General features: G+C 41.7%; 1 protein-coding gene across 2 annotated transcripts in view; it reads right to left on the bottom strand.

Moving 5' to 3' along the window:
* Positions 1–22,558, bottom strand: part of LOC100556731 (cadherin-6) — a 295,831-nt gene extending 273,273 nt beyond the window's left edge. Inside the window, exons 1-3 of one of the 2 annotated variants that reach the window (XM_008119683.3) lie at positions 22,481–22,558; positions 8,490–8,584; positions 688–873 (exon numbers count right to left, since the gene is read on the bottom strand). The gene's annotated coding sequence lies outside the window, so the exon portion shown is untranslated. Of the gene's footprint in view, positions 1–687; positions 1,144–8,489; positions 8,585–22,480 lie in introns of those variants that run through there. The other variant, XM_062977621.1, reaches the window with a different exon arrangement.
* Between the last annotated feature and the right edge of the window lie 594 nt (positions 22,559–23,152).

Raw genomic sequence — 23,152 nt, 5'->3', positions numbered from 1 at the left:
CCGGGGCTCCAGGTTGGCAGAAGCTGGGGCTAATAGTGGGAGCTCAGTCTGCTCTCTGGATTCGAAACAGGGACCTTTCGGTCAGCAAGTTCAGCAGCTCAGTGCTTTAACACATTTCACCACCGGGGCTCCAGGTTGGCAGAAGCTGGGGCTAATAGTGGGAGCTCAGTCCGCTCTCTGGATTCAAACTGGGGACCTTTCGGTCAGCAAGTTCAGCAGCTCAGTGCTTTAACACACTTCACCACCGGGGCTCCAGGTTGGCAGAAGCTGGGGCTAATAGTGGGAGCTCAGTCCACTCCCCGGATTCAAACTGGGGACCTTTCGGTCAGCAAATTCAGCAGCTCAGCGGTTTAACCCACTGCGACCCCTTTCTCTTTACTTTCCTGGAAAAAACAGCAAGATAGGTTCCTCCTGACAGGCACATTAATTGGCATCCGGTCCATGCGCAAAAAGAGAGGAGGAGGAAAGAAAAAAATCCAAGACATCCTCCATCCCCAGCCGAAAGGAACCCACAGTGGTCCATGCGGTTGCAGTACCACTTTGTAGTCCCCTCCAACTTTGTGCGAGGAATTAACAGGGGTTTGATTTGCATTGAGAGCATTTAAAGAGAGAGAACAGAAGGGGAAGGGAGGAGGATGGAGTCACCAAGCAAGTGGACAGAGAATCCCAAGGCGATCTCTTTCTTACCTTGGAGCAGAAGGAAAGGCAAAAAAAAAAGGATGCGCCAAGAAGGGCTCAGCAGTCGCTGCGTAAAGTCGGGATGAAGCTGAAGCCGGCTGCTTCTCTCCTCTCTGCCTGCTGCCTCCTTCTTCCTTCTTTTCTTCTTCCTCTGCGCTCCCTCCTTCCCTTCTCGCCCAGCATCACTTTCAAAGTCTGGATGGAAGGGGAAGCCAAGCCGAGAGGGGCTCCCTGCTTGAGTGGGTTGCTCTCGGATCCCAGGAAAGGAGGGGAAGATAGCTCAACGTCCCCTCCTTCCCCTCCCCTTGTTCTTTCCCTTTCTTTCTTTCTCACTCCCTCTCTCAAGGCTAGGCACACATGTGCCCGGTCCGCCCGCCTTGCCGCTGCTCTCTTGTTCTCACTGCGCCTCCAGAGCTCGCTATAGAGAGGCGAAGAAGGAAGGATGGGGAAAAAGAACAAGCGCCTCTTGGAGGCTTCTCCAGCGATTTGCGAGTGGATGCGGTGGGAGGGACGAGGGGGAGGGCTTTGTGGGAGACCATCCCCCCCCCCTTTCCCCAACACACACACCGAGGAAGAAATGCGCTTTTCCGTTCTTCAACATTTTGGGAATGAGTCCCTCTCCCCTATCCTTTGGATCTGGCTGGGGACCAATTGCAAGAAAAGGCAAAAGGATAAGCCATGGAGGGTGTCCTAGCTTTTGGACCTGCCATCCCTGGCTGGGAGTTGTTGCAAAAGCACCCATCAATCAAGTCTTGTTACTGCCTCAGGCTGTGCACCTAAGTGTCTGCAGAGGACTCCAAGATGGGATCTGCTATTTTGGCACTAAAATTAATAATAAAGGTAAAGGTTTCCCCTGACGTTAAGTCCAGTCATGTCTGACTCTGGGGGTTGGTGCTCATCTCCATTTCTAAGCCGAAGAGCCGGCATTGTCTGTAGACACCTCCAAGATGACCGGCATGACTGCATGGAGCGCCCTTACCTTCCCTATTGATCTACTCACATTGGCATGTTTTCGAACTGCTAGGTTGGCAGGAGCTGGAGTTAAAAGCAGGCGCTCAAGCCGCTCCCGGGATTTGAACCAGGGACCTTTTGGTCTGCAAGTTCAGCAGCTCAGTGGTTTAACCAGCTGTGCCACCAGAGGCTCCATTTTTTGGCTGGAGGTTGGCAGGAGCTGGAGCTAACAGTGGGCACTCAAGCCGCTCTCGGGATTTGAACATGGGACCTTTTGGTCTGCAAGTTCAGCAGCGCAGTGCTTTAACACACTTCGCCACCGGGGCTCCATTTTGGCACTAATAATAATAATAATAATAATAATAATAATAATAATAATAATAAAGGTAAAGGTTTTCCTCTGACATTAAGTCCAGTTGTGTCAGACTCCGGGGGTTGGTGCTCATCTCCATTTCTAAGCCGAACAGCGGGTGTTGACCGTAGACACTCCAAGGTCATGTGGCCGGCATGACTGCATGGAGCGCCGTTACCTTCCCTATTGATCTACTCACATTGGCATGTTTTTGAACTGCTAGGTTGGCAGGAGCTGGAGCTAACAGCGGGCGCTCAAGCCGCTCCCGGGATTTGAATCTGGCACCTTTTGGTCTGCAAGTTCAGCAGCTCAGTGCTTTAACATACTTTGCCACCGGGGCTCCATTTTGGCACTAATAATAATAATAACAATAATAATAATAATAATAATAAAGGTAAAGGTTTTCCTCTGACATTGTCCAGTTGTGTCAGATTCCGGGGTTGGTGCTCATCTCCATTTCTAAGCCGAAGAGCCGGCGTTGTCCGTAGACACTCCAAGGTCATGTGGCCGGCATGACTGCATGGAGCGCCGTTACCTTCCCTATTGATCTACTCACATTGGCATGTTTTCGAACTGCTTGGTTGGTAGGAGCTGGAGCTAACAGCGGGCGCTCAAGCCGCTCCCGGGATTTGAATCTGGCACCTTTCGGTCTGCAAGTTCAGCAGCTCAGCGCTTTAACCCATTTCGCCACCGGGGCTCCTTAAAAAACTAACAACAACAACAACAACAACAATAAATTCCTCAAAACACAGCAGACAAAATTACGATCTGCCAACTACAAAAGGCCACCCTGCTGGGATCTGCGCGCATCAGCCGAAAATACATCATACATTCCTAGACACTTGGGAAGTGTGCGACTTGTGATTTTGTGATATGAAATCCAGCATGTCTATCTTGTTTGCTGTGTCATACAATAAAATAATAATAATAATAAAGGTAAAGGTTTTCCTCTGACATTAAGTCCAGTTGTGTCAAACTCCAGGGGTTGGTGCTCATCTCCATTTCTAAACCAAAGAGCTGGTGTTGTCCGTAGACACCTGCAAGGTCATGTGGCGTGCCGTTACCTTCTCACCAGAGCTTCTTAACACTTTATTTCCCTTCCTATTGATCCTGGCAACTAAGGTCCACATAGTGAAAGCAATGGTATTCCCCATAGTAACCTATGGATGCGAGAGCTGGACCATGAGGAAGGCTGAGAGAAGGAAGATAGATGCTTTTGAACTTTGGTGCTGGAGGAAAATCCAGAGAGTGCCTTGGACCGCAAGACGATCCAACCACTCCATCCTCCAGGAAATAATGCCCGACTGCTCACTGGAGGGTAGGATATTAGAAGCAAAGCTGAAGTATTTTGGCCACATCATGAGAAGACAGGAAAGCTTGGAGAAGATCGTGATATTGGGAAAATGGAAGGGAAAAGGAAGAGAGGCCGACCAAGGGCGAGATGGATGGGCGGTATCCTTGAAGTGACTGGCTCGACTTTGAAGGAGCTGGGGGCAGCAACGGCTGACAGGGAGCTCTGGCATGGACTGGTCCATGAGGTCACAAAGAGTCGAAAACGACTGAACGAGTAAAGAAGAAAAAGATTTATCCTATCCCACATTATCCCAGCCGACTCTCTGACACTCCCCATGCACTTTATTAAAAGGCCATGAAATCGTGTAACTTCTTAGGCCCGACCCACTTTTTATCCATAGTGGTTGATGTTTGTATTATTACTTCACTTGTTTGGTCATTATATGTTTTATTGTATGCTATGTTTTAATTGAACCTCCGGTGTGTTAAAGCGCTGAGCTGCTGAACTTGCAGACTGAAAGGTCCCAGGTTCAAACCCAGGGAGCTGCCGCTGTTAGCCCCAGCGTCTGCCAATCTAGCAGTTTGAAAATATGCAAATATGAGTAGATCAATAGGTACTGCTCCTGCAATCCATGCAGTCATGCCGGCCACATGACCTTGGAGGTGTCTACGGACAACACCGGCTCTTCGGATTAGAAATGGAGATGAGCACCAACCCCCAGAGTCGGACACGACTGGACTTAACGTCAGGGGAAACCTTTACCTATGTTTTAATTGTTTATTTTATTTGATTGTTGTATCTTTATTTTTAGTTTATTGATATGTGTTTCAAACTGTTATATTTTATCTCTGTTTGGGCTGTGCCCCATGTTAGCCGCCCCGAGTCCCTTCGGGGAGATGGTGGCAGGATAGAAAAATAAAGTATTAATATTATTATTATTTACCTATTGCTCTACTCACCTTTGCATTTTTTTTTGAACTGCTAGGTTGGCAGAAGCTGGGGCTAACATCAGAATCTCATCCCACTCCCTGGATTCAAACCGCCAACCTTTTGGTCAGCAAGTTCAGCAACTCAGTGGTTTAACTTGCTGTGCCACTGGAGGCTCCGCATTGTAGCTAAATGTAATTTTATTTAGAAAATATTCATTGCAACATTTTACAAAATACTGACAAAATATTCTCTAGGTGTTGTATATATTAAAGAATAATATATATACAGTGGGACCTCTACTTAAGAGCATCCAAATTTACAACCATTTTGAGTTAAGAGCTGTTGCTCGGCTGGTTTTGCTTTGACATAAGAGCAGCATTTTGAGTTAAGAGATGTTACTCAGTAGGACTTTGCTTTGACATAAGAGCAGCATTTTGAGTTATGGGCTGTTGCTCAACGGGGTTTTAGTTTGACATAAGAGCAGCATTTTGAGTTAAGAGCTAGCACCAGAGGGAGCACTAGCACGAAGGGCTTTAGGATTTCAAGGGAGCAGCCTCTGTGCTTCATCCTTCCGTGCCTCGTGCTCTTGTCCGCTTTGGGAGATTGCTGTCAGCGTTGCTTTTGTTCCCTTTGAGGAACTTTGGGTTAGTTGATTTTGTGTGGTTTTTATTCCTGGTATGTTTGGCTTCATGAAGAGAGAGAGGGAGGGAGAGCAAGAGAGGGAGAGAGGCTGTGGAAGGAGTAAAGTAGGAAGAAAGTGATGCTTCTGTCTCTTTACTTTGTGCTTCCTTGCCACAACTTTGTACTTTTACCATTTTAAAGTGGGTCTTTCTTTTTATTGTTCCATGTGAGTTTGTATTTATAAATTATTTGTTATTTATAAAGTAAATTTTCTTATTAAAAAGCACGTAACAAAAGAAATTGGAAGTTTTCAGGGAGAACGGATTAATAGCATTTCAATGGGAATATGACTGCCCAGTGTGGAACACCTCTCACTACGTTAAAACAGGGGATGTGGCTCGTAATGAGACATGCCACATTATCACAGCATGCCTGTGCCTGACACCACTGGTGAAATTATACTGTTTAGCTGATATTGCACCACCTGACATCTGTCTGGATGCATCAGCCAACAATGAAAGGACCAAGGCAGTGACATCTCTGGCCCATCCCCTGTTCAGATATCAGCCAGCATGCCAACACCTTAAAGCAAGATATAGTTTTCTAAGATCCTCAGAGATACTTGTAGGAACACTCAGCAAGCAAGAGTCCAAAAGTGGCAGGCTAAAACCTGGAACCTCCAGCCATGGTTGATACCGAATAAGAGATTCCCTCCTGAGCACACAGAAGACTGGGCGACTTGGAAGGCACTGAACAGACTTGCTCTCTGGCACCATGAGATGCAGAGCCAACATTAAGAAATGTGGGGTACACAATATGCGAGTGTGGAGAAGAGCAAACTACAGACCACCTATTACACTCTGAGCCCTGCCTCATGCACAATGGAGGACTTTACAGCAACACCAGAGGCACTCCAAGTGGCCAGCTACTGTTCAAAGAACATTTGTTATATTGCCAAGTTTTTCTTAACTTTGCTTGTGTTTCTCAACACATTACAACTTGTACCCTCAGTTTGCTTTTGACACGGTAAATAAATGGGAAATTTTCTTTGAGATCAGATTGTTTTGAGTTAAGGGCTCAGCCACAGAACAAATTAAACTCTTATGTCAAGGTATCTCTCTCCTGAGATAGATAGATAGATAGATAGATAGATATACATACACACACACACACACATACACACACACACACACACACACACACACACACACACACACACACAGAGTAGAGTCTCACTTATCCAAGCTAAACGGACTGGCAGAAGCTTGGATAAGCGAATATCTTGGATAATAAGGAGGGATTAAGGAAAAGCCTATTAAACATCAAATTAGGTTATGATTTTACAAATTAAGCACCAAGACATCATGTTATACAACACATTTGACAGAAAACATAGTTCAATGAGCAGTAATGTTATGTTGTAATTACTGTATTCACGAATTTAGCACCAAAATATCACGATATATTGAAAACATTGACTTCAGAAATGGCTTGGATAATCCAGAGGCTTGGATAAGCGAGGCTTGGATAAGTGAGACTCTACTGTATATATAATCTTAAATTAAATTAAAATATGCAATATAAAATATTAATTATATTATGAGTTTGCTCATTTTTTCCTATGTATGGATTCTTTTTGGGATACTCCGTGTTGTTGTCCTTTTTGCTGTTGTTGTGTCTTCAAGTGGACTCTAACTTTTGGTGAGTCTATCATGGAGTTTTCTTGGCAAGATGTATTCAAAAGGGGGTTGCCTTTGCCTTTTTCTGAGGCTAAGAGAGTGTGACTTGCCCAAGGTCAGCCAGTGGGTTTCCATAGCCAAGTAGGGATTCAACCCCTGGCACTCAGAATTCTAGTCTAAAACCTAGAAAATAAATGACTAGCAATGAGCTGCCTTCTCACAAGAGAAATCACTAGCAATGTGCTGCTTCATTCGGCTTAATGGGAGGGCTGCCCATAATTGTTATCTAGAGATCACATTTCTGTTATCTTGTTCTCCCCTCTCAGTTGGCTGCCCACTATCCTTTTAAACCTTTGAAGAGGCATTTCTCACAGCAGGGAGCTCTTATTATTTATTACTTGTAATCTGATACATTTTCTTCTCTTAGGGCAAGTCTCCAGTTTATTTTAAAGGCAGACTTAATAGACTGGATTGGAGGGATGTGACAGAGGCTCTTGTTATCTATAGCACTGATAATGAAGAACTTCTAGAGATGTTTTGCCGCCTGACGCCTTGTCTTGTAGTTTTTGGTAGAATCAGTAAAAAATGTTTATTTTGCCAAGGGTCTGAAGTGCTTTGAAGCTGTCTTTCCTATTTTGACTATTCTTTGTAACTCAGCTATAAGGCTCTGTGCGTTTGTTTTTATATTTTATGGACAGTTTGTATGAATTTATGGATTTATACCAGCATGGAGACCCTTTACAGGCTGAAGGTGTGGTTAGGCATTGATTTGAAAAAATAAAGAAACCATGTAGAGCATTGTTTTGTTTATGACATTATTTTTCCTTCCAAGATAATTTTTTTTCGTGTCAGGAGCAACAGGAGTTAATGTTGCTCCTTCAGATCACTATGGGATAGGTCAGGCTAAAAAGTTTTTTTTTTCGTGTCAGTTGCTTCTGGAGTGAGAGAATTGGCCGTCTGCAAGGACGTTGCCCAGGGGATGCCCAGATGTTTTTTGATGTTTTACCATCCTTGTGAGAGGCTTCTCTCATGTCCCTGCATGGAGCTGGAGCTGATAGAGGGAGCTCATCCATGCTCTCCCGGTGGGATTCGGACCTGGCAGCTTTCAGGTCAGCAACCCAACCTTCAAGTCACGAGGCTTTTATCCCCTAGGCCACGGGAGGCTCCAGGCTAAAAAGTGAACATCATGCTCCAGTAGAGATTTCAACCCAGATCTCCCCATTTTTGTCTAATATTCTTAACACTACATCATATCGGTTCCTTTTAATATTGCAATATATCAATTAAGCAGTGCTGTAGTTTCACTAAAAAACAAAGTTAAAGTGAATTATTTTATCAGAGCCAGGAGTGATACTTTTACATGGTGCTTTACAATGCAGTTCTTAAGACATTTACTTGGAAGTAAGCCCCACTGTATTCTGTTGTCTCTTAGTACTTAGTGAGTGTATGGCGGGTTACAAATGTCATGTGCTGTGTGTGTTAACTGGAAAATGAAGTGCATGAAGTCGATTGGCTGAGCCTGCAAAGACCTGGGGATTGATTTGATACTGTTTCTGTTCTGCTGCTGCAGAACCAGTTTGGACAAGTTTTTCAGTGCTGACTGAGTACTGCTGGTGAAGAGAGCAGTGTACTGAGAGAGGCCTTGATATTTTGAGGCCTGTTTGCTGCCTCCGGTGCCTCCTGAGTTGCTGAACTTGCAGACTGAAAGGTCCCAGGTTCAAATCCGGGGAGCGGAGTGAGCACCCGCTGTTAGCTCCAGCTTCTGCCAACCTAGCCGTTCAAAAACATGCAAATGTGAGTAGATCAATAGGTACCACTCCGGCGGGAAGGTAACGGCATTCCATGCAGTCATGCCGGCCACATGACCTTGGAGGTGTCTATGGACAATGCCTGCTCTTTGGCTTAGAAATGGAGATGAGCACCAACCCCCAGAGTCGGACACGACTGGACGTAACATCAGGGGAAACCTTTACCTTTAGCTTACCTTGCTGCTGATAAAAGACGATGAAGAACCAGGACTGTATTCTTCTCTGAAGCAGATTTGTGGACTGAGAAAGGACTGTTTCTGAATGTGGACTTCTGTAAGTGAACAGAGGGACCATTGTAAATACTGCTGTTTTTTTATCTTTTGGAATCTGTAAAGTTCCTGTATTTTTGTTCTGCAAACCTGAGTGGCATGTTTTTAATCTGTGGGTGACTCTGTATCGTGGGCACACATAAGAGCTTCCATTTATCATCATCAATCCATAATAACAAATATTATTGCAAATGCTTTATATGCTTATTAGGGGTGTTCCAATCCATTCTGCTTTTGTACTGTTTTCGTTTTGCTTCACACACCCCTAATGCCTCTTATATTTGTCTTACAACAGCTTAAAACAGCCAAATGCCTGATCACTGTTTCCCAAAGCAGTTACTATACTCCCAACTCAAGAATGGATAACTAAATATTGGTGAACAGGAAAAGAGATTTAAAGATGGCCTTAAAGCTAATCTTAAAAACTGTGGCATAGACACTTAGAACTGGGAAGCCCTGGCCCTTGAGCACTCTAACTGGAAGTCAGCTGTGACCAGCAGTGCTGTGGAATTCGAAGAGGCACGAATGGAGGGCGAAAGGGAGAAATGTGCCAAGAGGAAGGCACATCAAGCCAACCTGGTTCCAAATATTTCAGACAAGGGATCATCATCATCATCATCATCAGCCAGTGACCCAAAATGCAGACTGTACAAGGAAGTTGACGAAACCATTGATCATATCCTCAGCTGCTGTAAGAAAATCGCACAGACAGACTACTACAGAGGCATAACTATGTGGCCCAAATGATTCATTGGAATTTATGCCACAAATACCACCTCCCAGCAGTAAGGAATTGGTGGAATCACAAACCTGCAAAAGTATTGGAAAATGAACACGCAAAGATACTGTCGGACTTTCAAATCCAGAATGACAAAGTTCTGGAACACAACACACCAGACCTCAAAGTTGTGGAAAAGAAAAAGGTTTGGATTATTGATGTCTCCATCCCAGGTGACAGTCAGATTGATGAAAAACAACAGAAAAAACTTAGCCGCTATCAGGACGTCAAGATCGAACTGCAAAGACTCTGGCAGAAACCAGTACAGGTGGTCCTGGTGGTAATTGGCACACTGGGTGCCGTGCCAAAAGATCTCAGCTGGCATTTGGAAACAATAAACATTGACAAAATTACAATTTGTCAACTGCAAAAAGGCCACCTTATTGGGATTTGCTCGCATCATCCGAAAATACATCACACAGACCTAAACGCTTGGGAAGTGTTCGACTTGTGATTTTGTAATATGAAATCCAGCATATCTATCTTGTTTGCTGTGTTATACTATGTTGTTGTGTCAATAATAATAATAATAATAATAATAATAATAATAATAATAATATTTCTACCCTTCCACCATCTCCCTGAAGGGACTCGAGGTGGCCAACAAAATACAGTGAAGTGCCGTATATAGATAATACATAAATCTGAAATGATAAAAACCACAAAATTACAAAAAAAATGCTCAACCTTGTAGTGGATTCATTCAAATGATAGCCCTATGAAAGAAATCCTGGGCTGAATACACAAGGCTTCAAGTGTAAAGGCAATAGGGAGACTTATAAGCATGTTCAGGTCTGAAATGGAGCCAAGGCCCATGGAAACATATATGGCAATCACAAATCCCCTTCTCATCTTAAGGCCTCATGTTCATTCATGCGCCTTCAAATGGCTTCTAACAATTTCTACAAGGAAGAATCAAATATACTCTTCCCTAATTTGTTTGCTGCAGAAGAATTGGGGAGAGGACCAGGGATTTTGAGGGAAAGAACTTGTGAGCTCAGTTCGGGTACACAAAATCCTAGGCTGTGCATGCGCTTACAGGCCTCCTCGTTCCTTAGTATTTCAGTGCATTTCCGTCTGCCTGACTCATTATTTGGCATCTTTTTGCAGCTGATGGGTCTCAAACTTCCAGTTAAAAAAAGAAAAAAGAAAAGCAATTCCTATAAGGCAGATGCTTCACCACCCCCTTATAAGAGCCTGGAAGCAATGAACCCACCTTCACAGGCAACTACCTGCTGTTTCATGTGTGAGTAATTTTTGCCACATCTTTCCACTGGGTGCAGTTGGATTACTCAGTACCTGCTGTTGTGACTTGTTGAAGTAAAATACCCCTGACTGTGGATAGTTCGGCATCTCTGCCATGGAACTTAATATAGTATTAAGCTGCTATGATTTTGCAATATGCATACAGCCTTGTGTCCAGTGAGTGGGTAGCAGACTGAATGTTAAAACAAGTGTTTGAAAAAGCTGTTAATAGTCAGTACTCTCTTAAAAGAAAAAGTCTTACATGCAAGAGGAAGGTTTATTATTAGAAGGTTGGACTATGTCTCATGAAACTAGCCCCCACAGGCAATGGCCATGGTTGCTGTGGATGATAAAATATAATTGGAGGGCGGAGTGTTGAGAATAACTGTTCCTTAGATGACACTTTCTATGGATTTTATCACACAAAGCTGCTATTGCATGGCAGTCACGTGATCACAGATAGCAGATATATACATGATCAGCACCTTCAACATCACACCTCTCTTCATTTGCACAACTGTGCCAAATCTCCAATCTGTGAGCCCAGAAGCATACATTTGCACAACCTCATAATCCCACCTGCTTACACTTCTGCTGCATCATTTTTTTTGCAATTTCAGTTTCAGCAATGAAAATAATGTATTTTAATTTTAATATTTTTATTTACATAACTTATAGTAAAACAGAACACAAAACAATAAACATTTTACAGACACATACCCCCGCCACCAAGGCCTGAACAAGTATCCTTTACTTTACCATAAAATTTATAAGTCTACCATTAAACAAATGTCATATCCAAAATTCCTGACCAACAGGGGTGTATTGTTTTACCTTTTCACTCGCTAAAACGTATTTAATAAAAACTGACCAATATGAATCAAAATCTGATCTATCAGTTTCCTCGCTGTACACGCTCATTTCCATTGATAGTTTTTCATTCAAGGCTATGTTCCATACCTCCCCATACCATGCTTCCAATGTGAGATTGCTTACTATCTTCCAATTCCTTGCAATTCTAAGTCTCCCCACTGTGAATAAAATAATCACCAATTCTTTCTTTTTCATTTCTAAATTCAACTTAGTGGCATCCCTTAGTAATGCTAACCTAGCATCTGGGGTGATGTTTAGTCCTATCATGTTACCTATTTCTGTAAATATATTATTCCAGAAACTCTTCAGCTGGGAACATTCCCACCATAAATGAAAATATGTCCCTTTATGCATGCCATATCTCCAGCAGAGTTTACTCTGCTTATTATTCATCTGGTGTAATTTAGCTGGTGTGGTATACCATCTCCATATGACTTTGTACACATTTTCTTTTAATCTTATTGACAGATTCTTAACCACTCTCCATTTTAGAACCCTTTTCCAATCGAGATCCATCAGAGGCCCTAGATCTCCTTCCCACACGTTTTCTAACAGCTTCAGCCCCATTTCTTCACCTATTAATCTATTGTATATTTTCCCAATCAATCCTTTTTTTTAAAAAAAACCCTGCAAAATATTAAATAAATTGAAAACAGCTTGAGAATAACAAGCGTTTGCACAGGTAGTGGGACAGGAGGAGAATCCTGCCCTCTGACACTGCACAAAGTAGATGATTGGAACTTTGTGGGATTGTAAGACTTTGACGGGTTTTGCTCATTAATTGCAAAGGGCAGATTAATCACTCTTCATGATAAAATTCCAAAACACAAACAAGCATTGCAGATAAGCTTTCCCTCTCCCTCTCTCTCTCTTTTTTTTGCTTAACTACTGGCTTGGACCATATACTCCTTCCAATATTCTAAGAAAGGTAAGAGTTCACACCACCCTTCTTTTTGTTGTTGTCATTGTTCTTTTGTCTCCCAACACCTCATCCTTGTGATTGGGGAAACCTTAGGAATGGTTTAATCTGTAGTTCATATTGTTGCAGGAAGTCACTGGCTTAATCTGTAATTCACATGGTTGCAGAAATCTTTGGTGACATCCAGGACCATAGCCAGAAAAAAAATGGGGGGGGGGTTGAAAACTTTTTTTTAGTAAATCATGAAAAGTAGTTCCATAACACAAAATAATTTAGAAATCAGGCTCCATCGATAAACTTCAATGGACACTCAAGACAGATAAATTTCAGTGGGCGCTCATGGGGATTTGGTTAATCAGTTAAAATTCATGAATAAACATGTTTTTAAAAAAAACCGAAAATTTTCGGGGGGGCGGTGTTGAACCAGTTTGACCCCCCTTGGCTACAGCCCTGGACATCTAATCTCCACTTCAGCAACTTAGGGGCCACATCCATAACTACATTTAGTCAATTTGATTCATTGACTAAAAGCCAGTTGATTCTAGAAATTTTAATGAAATAATTATAAGAGTTGCATTAATTAATCATTATATTAATGAGTTTAGCAAATTAACAACCAGTCTGGAGAATTAGAAAATAGTATTCCTCAGCTCTCAAAAAATGAATTTGGAGGTTCTGATGTGAACATTTATTATGGTCTACGAAAATGTCATTTCTGGTGCTAACTGAAATAAAATACATTTTTCAGTTTTCATCTATACAAGCATTATTTTAAGGATGGAGAGGAAAGTTCTGAAAGTATAACTTTAATGGGGGAGCCTCCAGTGGCCTAGGGGATAAAAACCTTGTGACTTGAAGGTTGGGTTGCTGACCTGAAGGCTGTCAGGCTCGAATCCCACCCGGGGAGAGCACGGATGAGCTCCCTCTATCAGCTCCAGCTCCATGCGGGGACATGAGAGAAGCCTCCCACAAGGATTTTAAAACATCAAAACATCTGGGCGTCCCCTGGGCAACATCCTTGCAGACGGCCAATTCTCTCACTCCAGAAGCAATTCCGGTTGCTCCTGACACAAAAAAAACCCACTTTAATGGGAAATGTACCCAACCTTTTGACTATTATTTGATTTGAACCCTAGACCGAGTGATGGTATTTAGAGTCCTTAGGATTTGTTTCACAACATATTCAATGCAAAATGTAGCAAAATTAGAATGTTTCTAAAAAATCTAGCTTGCTGATTATTTCTCTACTTGCAAAAAAATGTTGGGGATGTCAATTATTGAATATGGCAAGAGCCCAGCTCAGAAATGTGTAGTCAGGACCAGAGGAAATTTAGAAATGTGTGTGATCAGGTGGTACCTAAAACAAGTGATTAGGTCTGAAATCTTACTACAGTTTATTCAATTCATGAATTTCAGATTACATTTGGGTGACTCTGTTCTTCTCCTTCAGGGGCAGCTCCAAGAATAGCACATTACAGTAGTATAACAATATAATATATACCAGTTCACAGACTGCTGTGGCTTGGTTATCTCTGTCCAGGAAGTACCACTAGCTGAAGCTGACACCAAGCACTCCAGGTCTTAGAGTTCACTCAGGCCTCCAGTGACAGGGATAGATCTATGAGTATCCTCAATCCACATACTTGATCATCTAAACCAGGAGTCCTCCAACTATTTTAATGGAGGGCCAGTTCATGGTCCCTTCATGTTGGGGGGGGGGGGACTATGATGAAATAGTCCAAAATTAAGATTGTTGTTGTTGTTGTATGCCTTCAAGTCATTTCAGACTTAGGTCAACCCTAAGTCTAAAGTTTAGGACAGGGGCCAAGTAAATGACCTTGGAGGATTGCATCTGGCCCAAAGGCCTTAGTTTGGGGACCCCTGATCTAAAGAGAGTGCAATCTTCTACCGAAAAGGCAGTTTACTTAATTCTCAAACCCAAGAACCACCAATCCACAGATCTTCAGTTTATATCGGGATTAAGTTTGGCCATCATCCAGCCCATTAAAGCATCCAGGCACTGGTCCAGCACCTGCATAGCCCTAGCTGCCTCCGATAACAAGGAAAAATATAGGTAAGTGTCATCTGCATACTGATTTCACTCCAATACAAGCCTTCATCTGCTCACCCAGTAGTTTAATGTAGATGTTGAACATAAGAGGGATCCCACAACCAAATAAGTCTCTGGAACCAGCCCTCTAGATAAGAACAGAACTACTACAGAACAGTGCTTTCTACTCCTAACCCATAAAGTCAGTCCAGTAAGAAAACATAATCAATGTTATCAAAAGCCACAGAGAGATCCCAGAGAAGATTGTAAATTAGAGCAAATGAGGCCATTTCATTGCCATACCCTGGCCAGAAACCAGATTGAAATGGCTCTGAATAACCTTATCTCAAGAATACTTGAAGTTGTCCAGTGATATACTCAAGTATCTTGCCCCAGAAGAGGATATTTGCAATCATGGTACACAAGCATTTTTATTGCAACACAAAAGCATGCTCTATTTTTGTTGAAATTTTTACTTGAATATATGGACCCCATACTCAGATAAAGAGAAAACAGAAATGTCTCTAGATATGTAGCCAAAGAGGAAACAGGCCGAGATGATAGTGTTAAGACTGCAATGCTGTGCAAAATTGCTTAGGAATAAATATCTCTAAACTCAGTAGAGTTTACCCCTTGACAGCAAACAGGCTCTGGACTAAGCTGTAAAATAGTCTTTGGGTGTAAAATACCTACATATCCAGTTCCAGCTTTCTTGACGTTATTCATGAGCTACAGCTGAGAAATGACCATTGCCCAATGGAAAATCACATGTTTTGGATGTAAAACAGTCTGCATATTGAGTTAAAGGAATTCAGGCTCAGAGCTGGGAGTTATCTGGGAACTTTGAGTGCCCCTGTCAGTCAAAGTATACAATTTTAAGCTAGACAGATTCCATATAAGGCAACTTCATACGTTCAAAGAATAGTTAAAATAATGATCAAGACAAGCTAGCAGAACTGGTTGGGGTGAGTTCCAAGAATCCTAAAGCCTACAGACCAACCAGGACATAGCATTAGAGAGCGAAATATCATCCCACCACTGACCTGTTTCCCTAAACATTCATACAGTAACAACAGTTTTACACCAATCCATTGATTTCCCGTTACAGTACATAGTTTTTGAAAAACACACCACCCACACACCTTTCCTCCCTGAGATCAGCAAAATCTAGGATATTAATCTTGCAGTGTAGGCGCAGCATGTCCACCAACTGTGACTTGACATCTGCCACATTTATTAAAGTCAAATGGATGCACATTTTCTGAGTCAATTTCTGATCAGTCTTCAAAAAGATCTGTGGTCTCCAAACTTCCAACAGAATTTCAAAATGGCTAGTCTTACCCAAGAACTCGCCAGAGATTTTGTTTAATTGTGTGCTGTGGAATGAAAAGTGGCTTTTTTATTTATCTCCTAATTCTAGGACTGACTATATCTTGCACATGTGCATGTAAGAAATTTATTTGTTCCTTCTCCGCTATGAATGCTAAAAGATAATGATGTATTGGAAAATAGAGAATGCATAAAAGATATCTGCCAATGGCTACACATTCTGATAGTTTTATGCCGCCTTCAGTTATCAGTTATGAAAGAACAACAGTGGAAGAGAGCTATTTTTTCACATTCATGGGTTTCTGGCCATCTGTGCGAAATATAATATGGACCTAAGTAGTACACTATTGTGTTCTTAGATTTCTGCCTCCAAATCTCCCTTACATAAGCCTATGAATCTTAAAAAAGCTAAGTTCCAGACAAAGATGGAAAGATACTGTTGATAAATCTGTCATGAAAATCTGGGTCTTATTGTTAGCTTGACACAGACAACCTGTTGCCATTTTTGCTATTGTTTTAATATTGTTATTGTATTTATACATATCGATGCCCATACATACACAACATACATACAATTAAGTTGCTTTGAATGATTTCTAGTGAGAACACTAAGTAAATAACAATAGATAATTTAGTTCACATACACTATTTTTTTAAAAAAGATTATATTTATTACTAGCTTTGCCCGGCCACACGTTGCTGTGGCTTATGGGAATCCTTTGTTGGCTAGGTAGAATAGCAGTGAATAGCCTTGCAGTCTCAAAGCCTGGCCGTTTTCTGGAGTAGCTGGAGCTTTTTGTTGTATGAACGTAGAGGCATGGATGAGGGGTTGTGCTGCCAAGTTTAGTGTTTCTGGGATGTGTAGTTTTGTTGTTTTGTCCTAGGCCAAAATTTCATTACCCTTTTATATATATAGATTGAATGTACAACTAGGTTGTCTTGAAGAGAGGTTTCATATGTCTGAACTTCCCTAACAACCCAAATTCTACTTCAAAACAGACAGTGCAGAAATCAGTGTATGTCAACCCAGAAAAATGTGTTGACATTCTTTGTGCGTCCATAACAATGCATGAGTTCCCAGGTGGACCATACGATGAGGTTATGAAAATGGCCCCTGAAATACATCCTCTGAGAAGCAGAAATCAATGAAGTCTTCTTCACTTTATGAACTTCTGAAATATTTGGAAACCAGTTGTTCTCTTTTGAGGATTAAGTACTGGGTAGTTGTTCTATCCTTAACTAAGAAGTACATCAAAATTGGTATGGAACTGTAGAATTTTTCAAATGTTGATTTGAATTACTTGTGCATGGCCTTTCACAGCTACAAGATGGTATGATTTTAGAAATACTTATTTTTATTTGGAATTGTTCGTTTTATATATTCAAAGGCCAGAGGAACAAGCAAAAATCAATTTAGCAATAGCAGCAGTCAAGGACCCCAATCTAGACCTAGACATTAGATAAGGGTTCCTGATATAGCCTTGGCAAGCAGAGGTTTTTAGCAAGGAAAAAAAATCAGTCTTCTAACATTTATAGAAGGACTGGCAACTCTGAGCGGGTCATATATAAGGTCAGTTGCATGGGCCAAAGTTGTACATCCATGTCCTTTGAGGTCTGAAAAAATACAGTTCACAATAGCTATGGGTTGTGTTTGAAAACTGAGCTTGTGGATTTCTTCATTTTAGCCTTAGAGTTTCATAGAGCTTTACAACCTAGTTGAATGTATTCACATGTATCTGTTATTTAAAGAAGTTATGGTTTTGGTGCTCTAATACGAACTTGTCTTATTCAGAAGAGGTAGCAAATGCGAGGCCAACTTGTGGAATGTTGTACAGAAGAGGGAAGGGATTCCAGACCAACCTCTGTGAACGATCAACTGACACCATGAATTATGAGGCTAGAATAATATTATCTTTGCCTACATAGGCTATTGGTGTTATTGATGACCACAGCTCTCTGCAGATCTTTGAAAAGCCAGATGCATTGCTTGACTCCTTGACCTTACGCAGTAATGAGATCCACAGGTGGGTTATACATAGCATAAATATTTCCCTTTTCTCTATTTTACATGTACATTCAGAAGGCACCTTGTTCTCATCTTGTGGATTCAGGGCCAACAGAGAATCTTTCTCTCTTCCTTGGGAAGAAAGTGGGATAGAGTGTGGTTTCAGAATTGGTTTACCTCCATATTTTTCAATTCTGAAATTATCACCTTCATTTGATTTCTTTTCCCTACTTTAGCATTAATTGTCCCTACATTTTTTTCCGTGTCAGGGGCAACCGGAGTTGCTTCTGGAGAGAATTGGCTGTCTGCAAGGACGTTGCCCAGGGGACGCCCGGATGTTTTGATGTTTTTACCATCCTTGTGGGAGGTTCCTCTCATGTCCCCACATGGAGTTGGAGCTGATAGAGGGAGCTTATCTGTGCTGTCCCTGGGTGGGATTTGAACCTGGAAGCCTTCAGGTCAGCAACTCAACTTTCAAGTCATGAGGCTTTTATCCCCTAGGCAATAATAATAATAATAATAATAATAATAATAATAATAATAATAATAATAACCTTCATATAGCACTCCCTCTCCTCGAGAGGACTCAGGGCGGTTTCCAACATGAACATAAAAAAACATTAACTTGTAAAAAAAACACACCATACAACAAAGGTAAACATTGTAAACATAATAACATCATAAGACAGAACCAAAACAATTCTATTAAAAACAGACATAAAATTACAAATTCAAATCAATATACGCCATCAAAGATTCAAATACCAGTAAACAGGACTTCAAAGTAGACATGGTCAATTATTAGGGATAGATAAAACTTATGCATCAGAGTATAATAGGGCCAGGGAGTGGATAAAGTGCAGAGCAGGGTCTTAGTTGACAACCGGGGAGGGGGGAGGTTTTACTCAAAAACCAGCAGGAACCACCAGGTTTCAGTTCCTTGTGGAAAGAGGACAATGTAGGGGCTTGCTTGATTTCTCTGCGGAGGGCATTCCAGAGTCGGGAGCCAACACCGAGAAGGCCCTCTCCCTTGTCCCCAATAGCCAGGCTTGTGATAGCGATGGGAGTGAGAAGAGGGTCTCCCCAGTAGATTTTAAAGCCCGTGCCGGTTCGTAGGGGGAAATGTGATCACGGAGATAGGCAGGGCCCAAGCCGTATAGGGCTTTATATTTTGCACTGTATGTGGGTAACTTATTTATACATATGCGATCTTATTTATGTAGAACAACTTCTCAGAAAACCTGTGGCTTCTGTTATCGTTGTCTATTTTTTCCCCTTCTAAAGTGTGGCTGTTGAATGAGGAAAGCAGACACAATCAGGATACAGACCATAATTTTTTTTAGAGTTCCTAGAACTCAAGGCCTGACTGTTCTCTCATATTCAGAGAGGGAAAGGACTCTCAGGATGAGAGTGTTGCCTTGAAAAGTACACATGTGTCTAGATGCTGCATATATTCACAATTTGTTAGACTTGCACTTTTCAAGTTTTTTATTTAAAGTGCAACCAAGCTGATACTTAAAATCTCATTCAAAGAAAAACGTGAGGGGCTGCTGTTTGAACATTATTTTTGTATGATCACCAGGAACCACACTTTGTGACATCACAAATGGTCATCTCTAGGTCTCAGGTCACGGTCCTGAAACCTCAGGTTCTGGGATTATTCTGATTTGGCAAAACTTGACCTACACTGCAATTATAATGTAGATTGAACTGTATTGTATGGTCATAATCCACCTCAATGCAGTTAAACTGAATTATATGAGCCCTACACTTATCATATAATGTAGTAGGAGCCCCGGTGGCACAATGGGTTAAAGCCTTGTGCCAGCAGGACTGCTGACTTGAAGGTTGGGTTGCTAACCTGAAGGTTGCCAGTTTGAATCCAACCCAGGGAGAGTGCAGATAAGCTCCCTCTGTCAGCTCCAGCTCCCGCTCAATGCAGTGACATGAGAGAAGCATCCCACAAGGATGGTAAAACATAAAAAAAAATCTGGGTGTCCCCTTGGGCAACGTCCTTGCAGACGGCCAATTATCTCACCCCAGAAGTGACTTGTAGTTTCTAGAGTCCCTCCTGACACAAAAAATATATATAATGTAGTTCAATCTGCATTATAATGCCAGTGTATATATGACATACAATGTGACATCATCACAAAATACAGTAGCAAGAAAGCAGCTGACAGGATCAGCTGGGAAGTGTTATAATTCCTTAATAAGCAGACGGGCCCCAGATTCTGTGTTTTATTTCAGAGTTGATTTTGGCATGAGAGGTTCTAAGCTGGTAGGTTCACTTTGGTGCTGATGGGATTTAACAGGCTGTGGCTAGGGGGTAACAGATGAATTTCTCACAGTAATGTCACAGAATGACATTACCTGAGAGCTTTGGAGTACAATTAAAATGGAAATTCAATCCAGCAACCAGGTACTGCTCAGCATATAAGGACAGGATTTTAAAAAGGTTTGGCAATCATGAGCATTGGGTTCTACATGGCATCAAGCCCTTGGCAGTTGCTCAAAGTGATGGACCTTAATGCTGACCCTGTTTCATTGAGCCAAGCTTATTATCCTTCTTTTCCATTCAAGGTGTGGCAATGAAAATAAACTACTTCATTGTTTGATCTAAAAACTCTCATTCCCTTTCTGTGATCAGATTGCATAAAACTGATAGAAGGAGACATGAGTCAGAGATTTCATAGAAATTCAAGATGGATTTTTTTTTTTGGAAAGTAATACAAACACTGGTTGTGTGTGAAATATGTGCATGCCCAAATGCTTTGACTATGTATGAGAGAAATATTGTCTTCTTTGGCCATTGAACCTTCAACCTAAACCTTGACCAATCCACCTAAATGTTAGATTTGTATGATCTCAGTGAGTTCTCAGTGACATGAAAAAGTCTCCCTGATGGTATTTGTTGTAGTAGATAAAGGGTTGAAGAGGAGCTTTCAGCAAAGGCATTCATTATTTCCATTTTCTAAGCATAATGGCAAACTCTCTCTGAGATCCTGCATCAAGCAAGGGGGACATAATGCTCTTCCTGCAAAATTCTATGTCCTCTTTCCTACTGTGGGAAGGTGCTCACTAGAAGACAAACCATGAAACTGTTGCTTGCTGAGAGGGGGAAGAGGGAGGTTGGGACAATTAAAATGATGAATGGCTAGTCTCTGTTCCAAGGGGAAAAGACATGGAAGCATGGTCACAGAGGAAGTGCATCCTTCATTTCCTTGTCTTTGCAACTTGGAGCAACTGCATCTTCATTGCTTGCCCCTTACTCCACCCCTGCGGTAAGCAACCATGATTTGTTGTTGTTTATTCATTCAGTCATTTCGGACTCTTTGTGACCTCATGGACGAGCCCATGCCAGAGCTCCCTGTCAGCCATCATCACCCCCAGCTCCTTCAAGGTCAAGCCAGTCACTTCAAGGCTACCATTCATCCATCTTGCCCTTGGTCGGCCTCTCTTCCTTTTTCCTTCTTCGAGGGTTATCCAAAAAGTACATTACATTTTGGAATTAAAAATGAACATAGTATAGGAGAAAACATTTACCATATGCAGTTGAAAGCCGCACCCAAATACCACATCTCACGTAGTTGCCATTCAAATCTAGGCACTTATCATAGCAATAAATGAGCTTGGAAACTCCTTCCCCACTAAATTCTGCCGCCTCCATTGTCAACCCTTCCCCTTCACGCAGCTGCGCAGCATCGCCAAAACACTGCATTGCTAGCCACGCCTCCATTGTTGGAAACAAGTAGTTGATGACAGAGGCGGCAGAATTTAGTGGGGAAGGAGTTTCCAAGCGCATTTATCGCTATGATAAGTGCCTAGATTTGAATGGCAACTACGTGAGATGTGGTATTTGGGTGTGGCTTTCAACTGCATATGGTAAATGTTTTCTCGTATACTTTGTTCATTTTCAATTCCAAAACATAATGTACTTTCTGGATAACCGTCGTATTTTCCCCAGCATCATTCTCTTCTCCAAGCTTTCCTGACTTCTCATTATGTGGCCAAACTACTTCATCTTTGCCTCTAATATCCTTTCCTCCAGAGAGAAGTTGGACATTATTTCCTGGAGTATGGACTGCTTTGATTTTCTTGTGGTACAGAATTTTCCTCCAACACCACAGTTCAAATGCATCTATCTTTCCTTGCTCATCCTTCCTTATGGTCCAGCTCTCACATCCATAGATTACTACAGGGAATACCATTGCTTTAACTATGTGGACCTTTGTTTATTTATTTACCCTATTTATACGCCGTCTTTCTCTACCCCGAAGTGGACTCAAGGCGGCTTACATATGGCAATTGTTCAATGCTTTAAAAACACATAAGCTTAAAAATGTGCAAATTAAAAATTAATGCACATTGACATTTAAAACTTTACATTCAGTTAAAATCACGCCCTCCAAAAATTGTAGTCTAAAGCTGTTCCATTATCATTGTACATATTACACGTCATTATTGTAATACGCTATTATCAAAAAGCTTGATCCCAGAGCCAGGTTTTTACTTTCCTTCTGAAGGCTAGGAGGGAGAAGACAGATCTTATATCACTAGGGAGGGATGTTGTGCATAAACAAATATCAGTCAGGTCCAAAACAATAGACACACAAACAAGAGGAAAAAGAAACAGAAAATCTTTACTCTTGTCAGCAGAGTTGCAAAATCAAAAATGAAGTAAACTCAACAAACTTACACAGTTATTCATAGCAAATAGCATTGCTGGTCAGTCATTGCAGATTCAGCATAACCATCAGCAACTGTATTCTAAAAACTCATACAACTATACCCCACTGGGTGTGGTCCAAGCTTGCTTGCTGACCTACATCAGCAGCTGCTCATAATAATTAACACCATCAGGTTTTTTTTAACACACACATATATATCTGATCCTGTTACTACTTACTGTAACAAGTTCCATCACCGAAGAGGCCGTCTCTAATCCCCGGCAGTTGCGCCAGCAAAGTAGGTGGGACCGAGAGCAGGATCTCCCCAGATGATCTGAATCTTCGAGGTGGTTCAAAGGGGAAGATATGTTCGGACAGGTAAGCTAAGCCAGAAATGTTAAGGGCTTTATAGGTTAAAGCCAGCACTTTGAATTGTGCTCAGTAGCAGACTGGCAGCCAGTGTGATGTCTCTACTCTTCACTAGTTAAATAGTGAAGAGAAGAGCAGCCATGATAGTGGCCTCTATTATGTGGAGGTTTTGAACAGAGTGCAAAGAAATAGATAGTACTTTCATGCTCACCACCGAACAAGAGATAAGTGTAGGAAACACATTCAAATGTGTAAGCCACACTTATGGAAAAGTATGTCACTAACAGAATGCTTTTTGTTAGATTCAAGAAAATTGCCATAATTAGCTTATG

Source organism: Anolis carolinensis, chromosome 4, assembly GCF_035594765.1.
Source record: "Anolis carolinensis isolate JA03-04 chromosome 4, rAnoCar3.1.pri, whole genome shotgun sequence".
Taxonomy (NCBI): domain Eukaryota; kingdom Metazoa; phylum Chordata; class Lepidosauria; order Squamata; family Dactyloidae; genus Anolis; species Anolis carolinensis.
The sequence above is the reverse complement of the archived record's forward strand: the minus strand, read 5'-3'. Positions and strand labels throughout refer to the sequence as shown.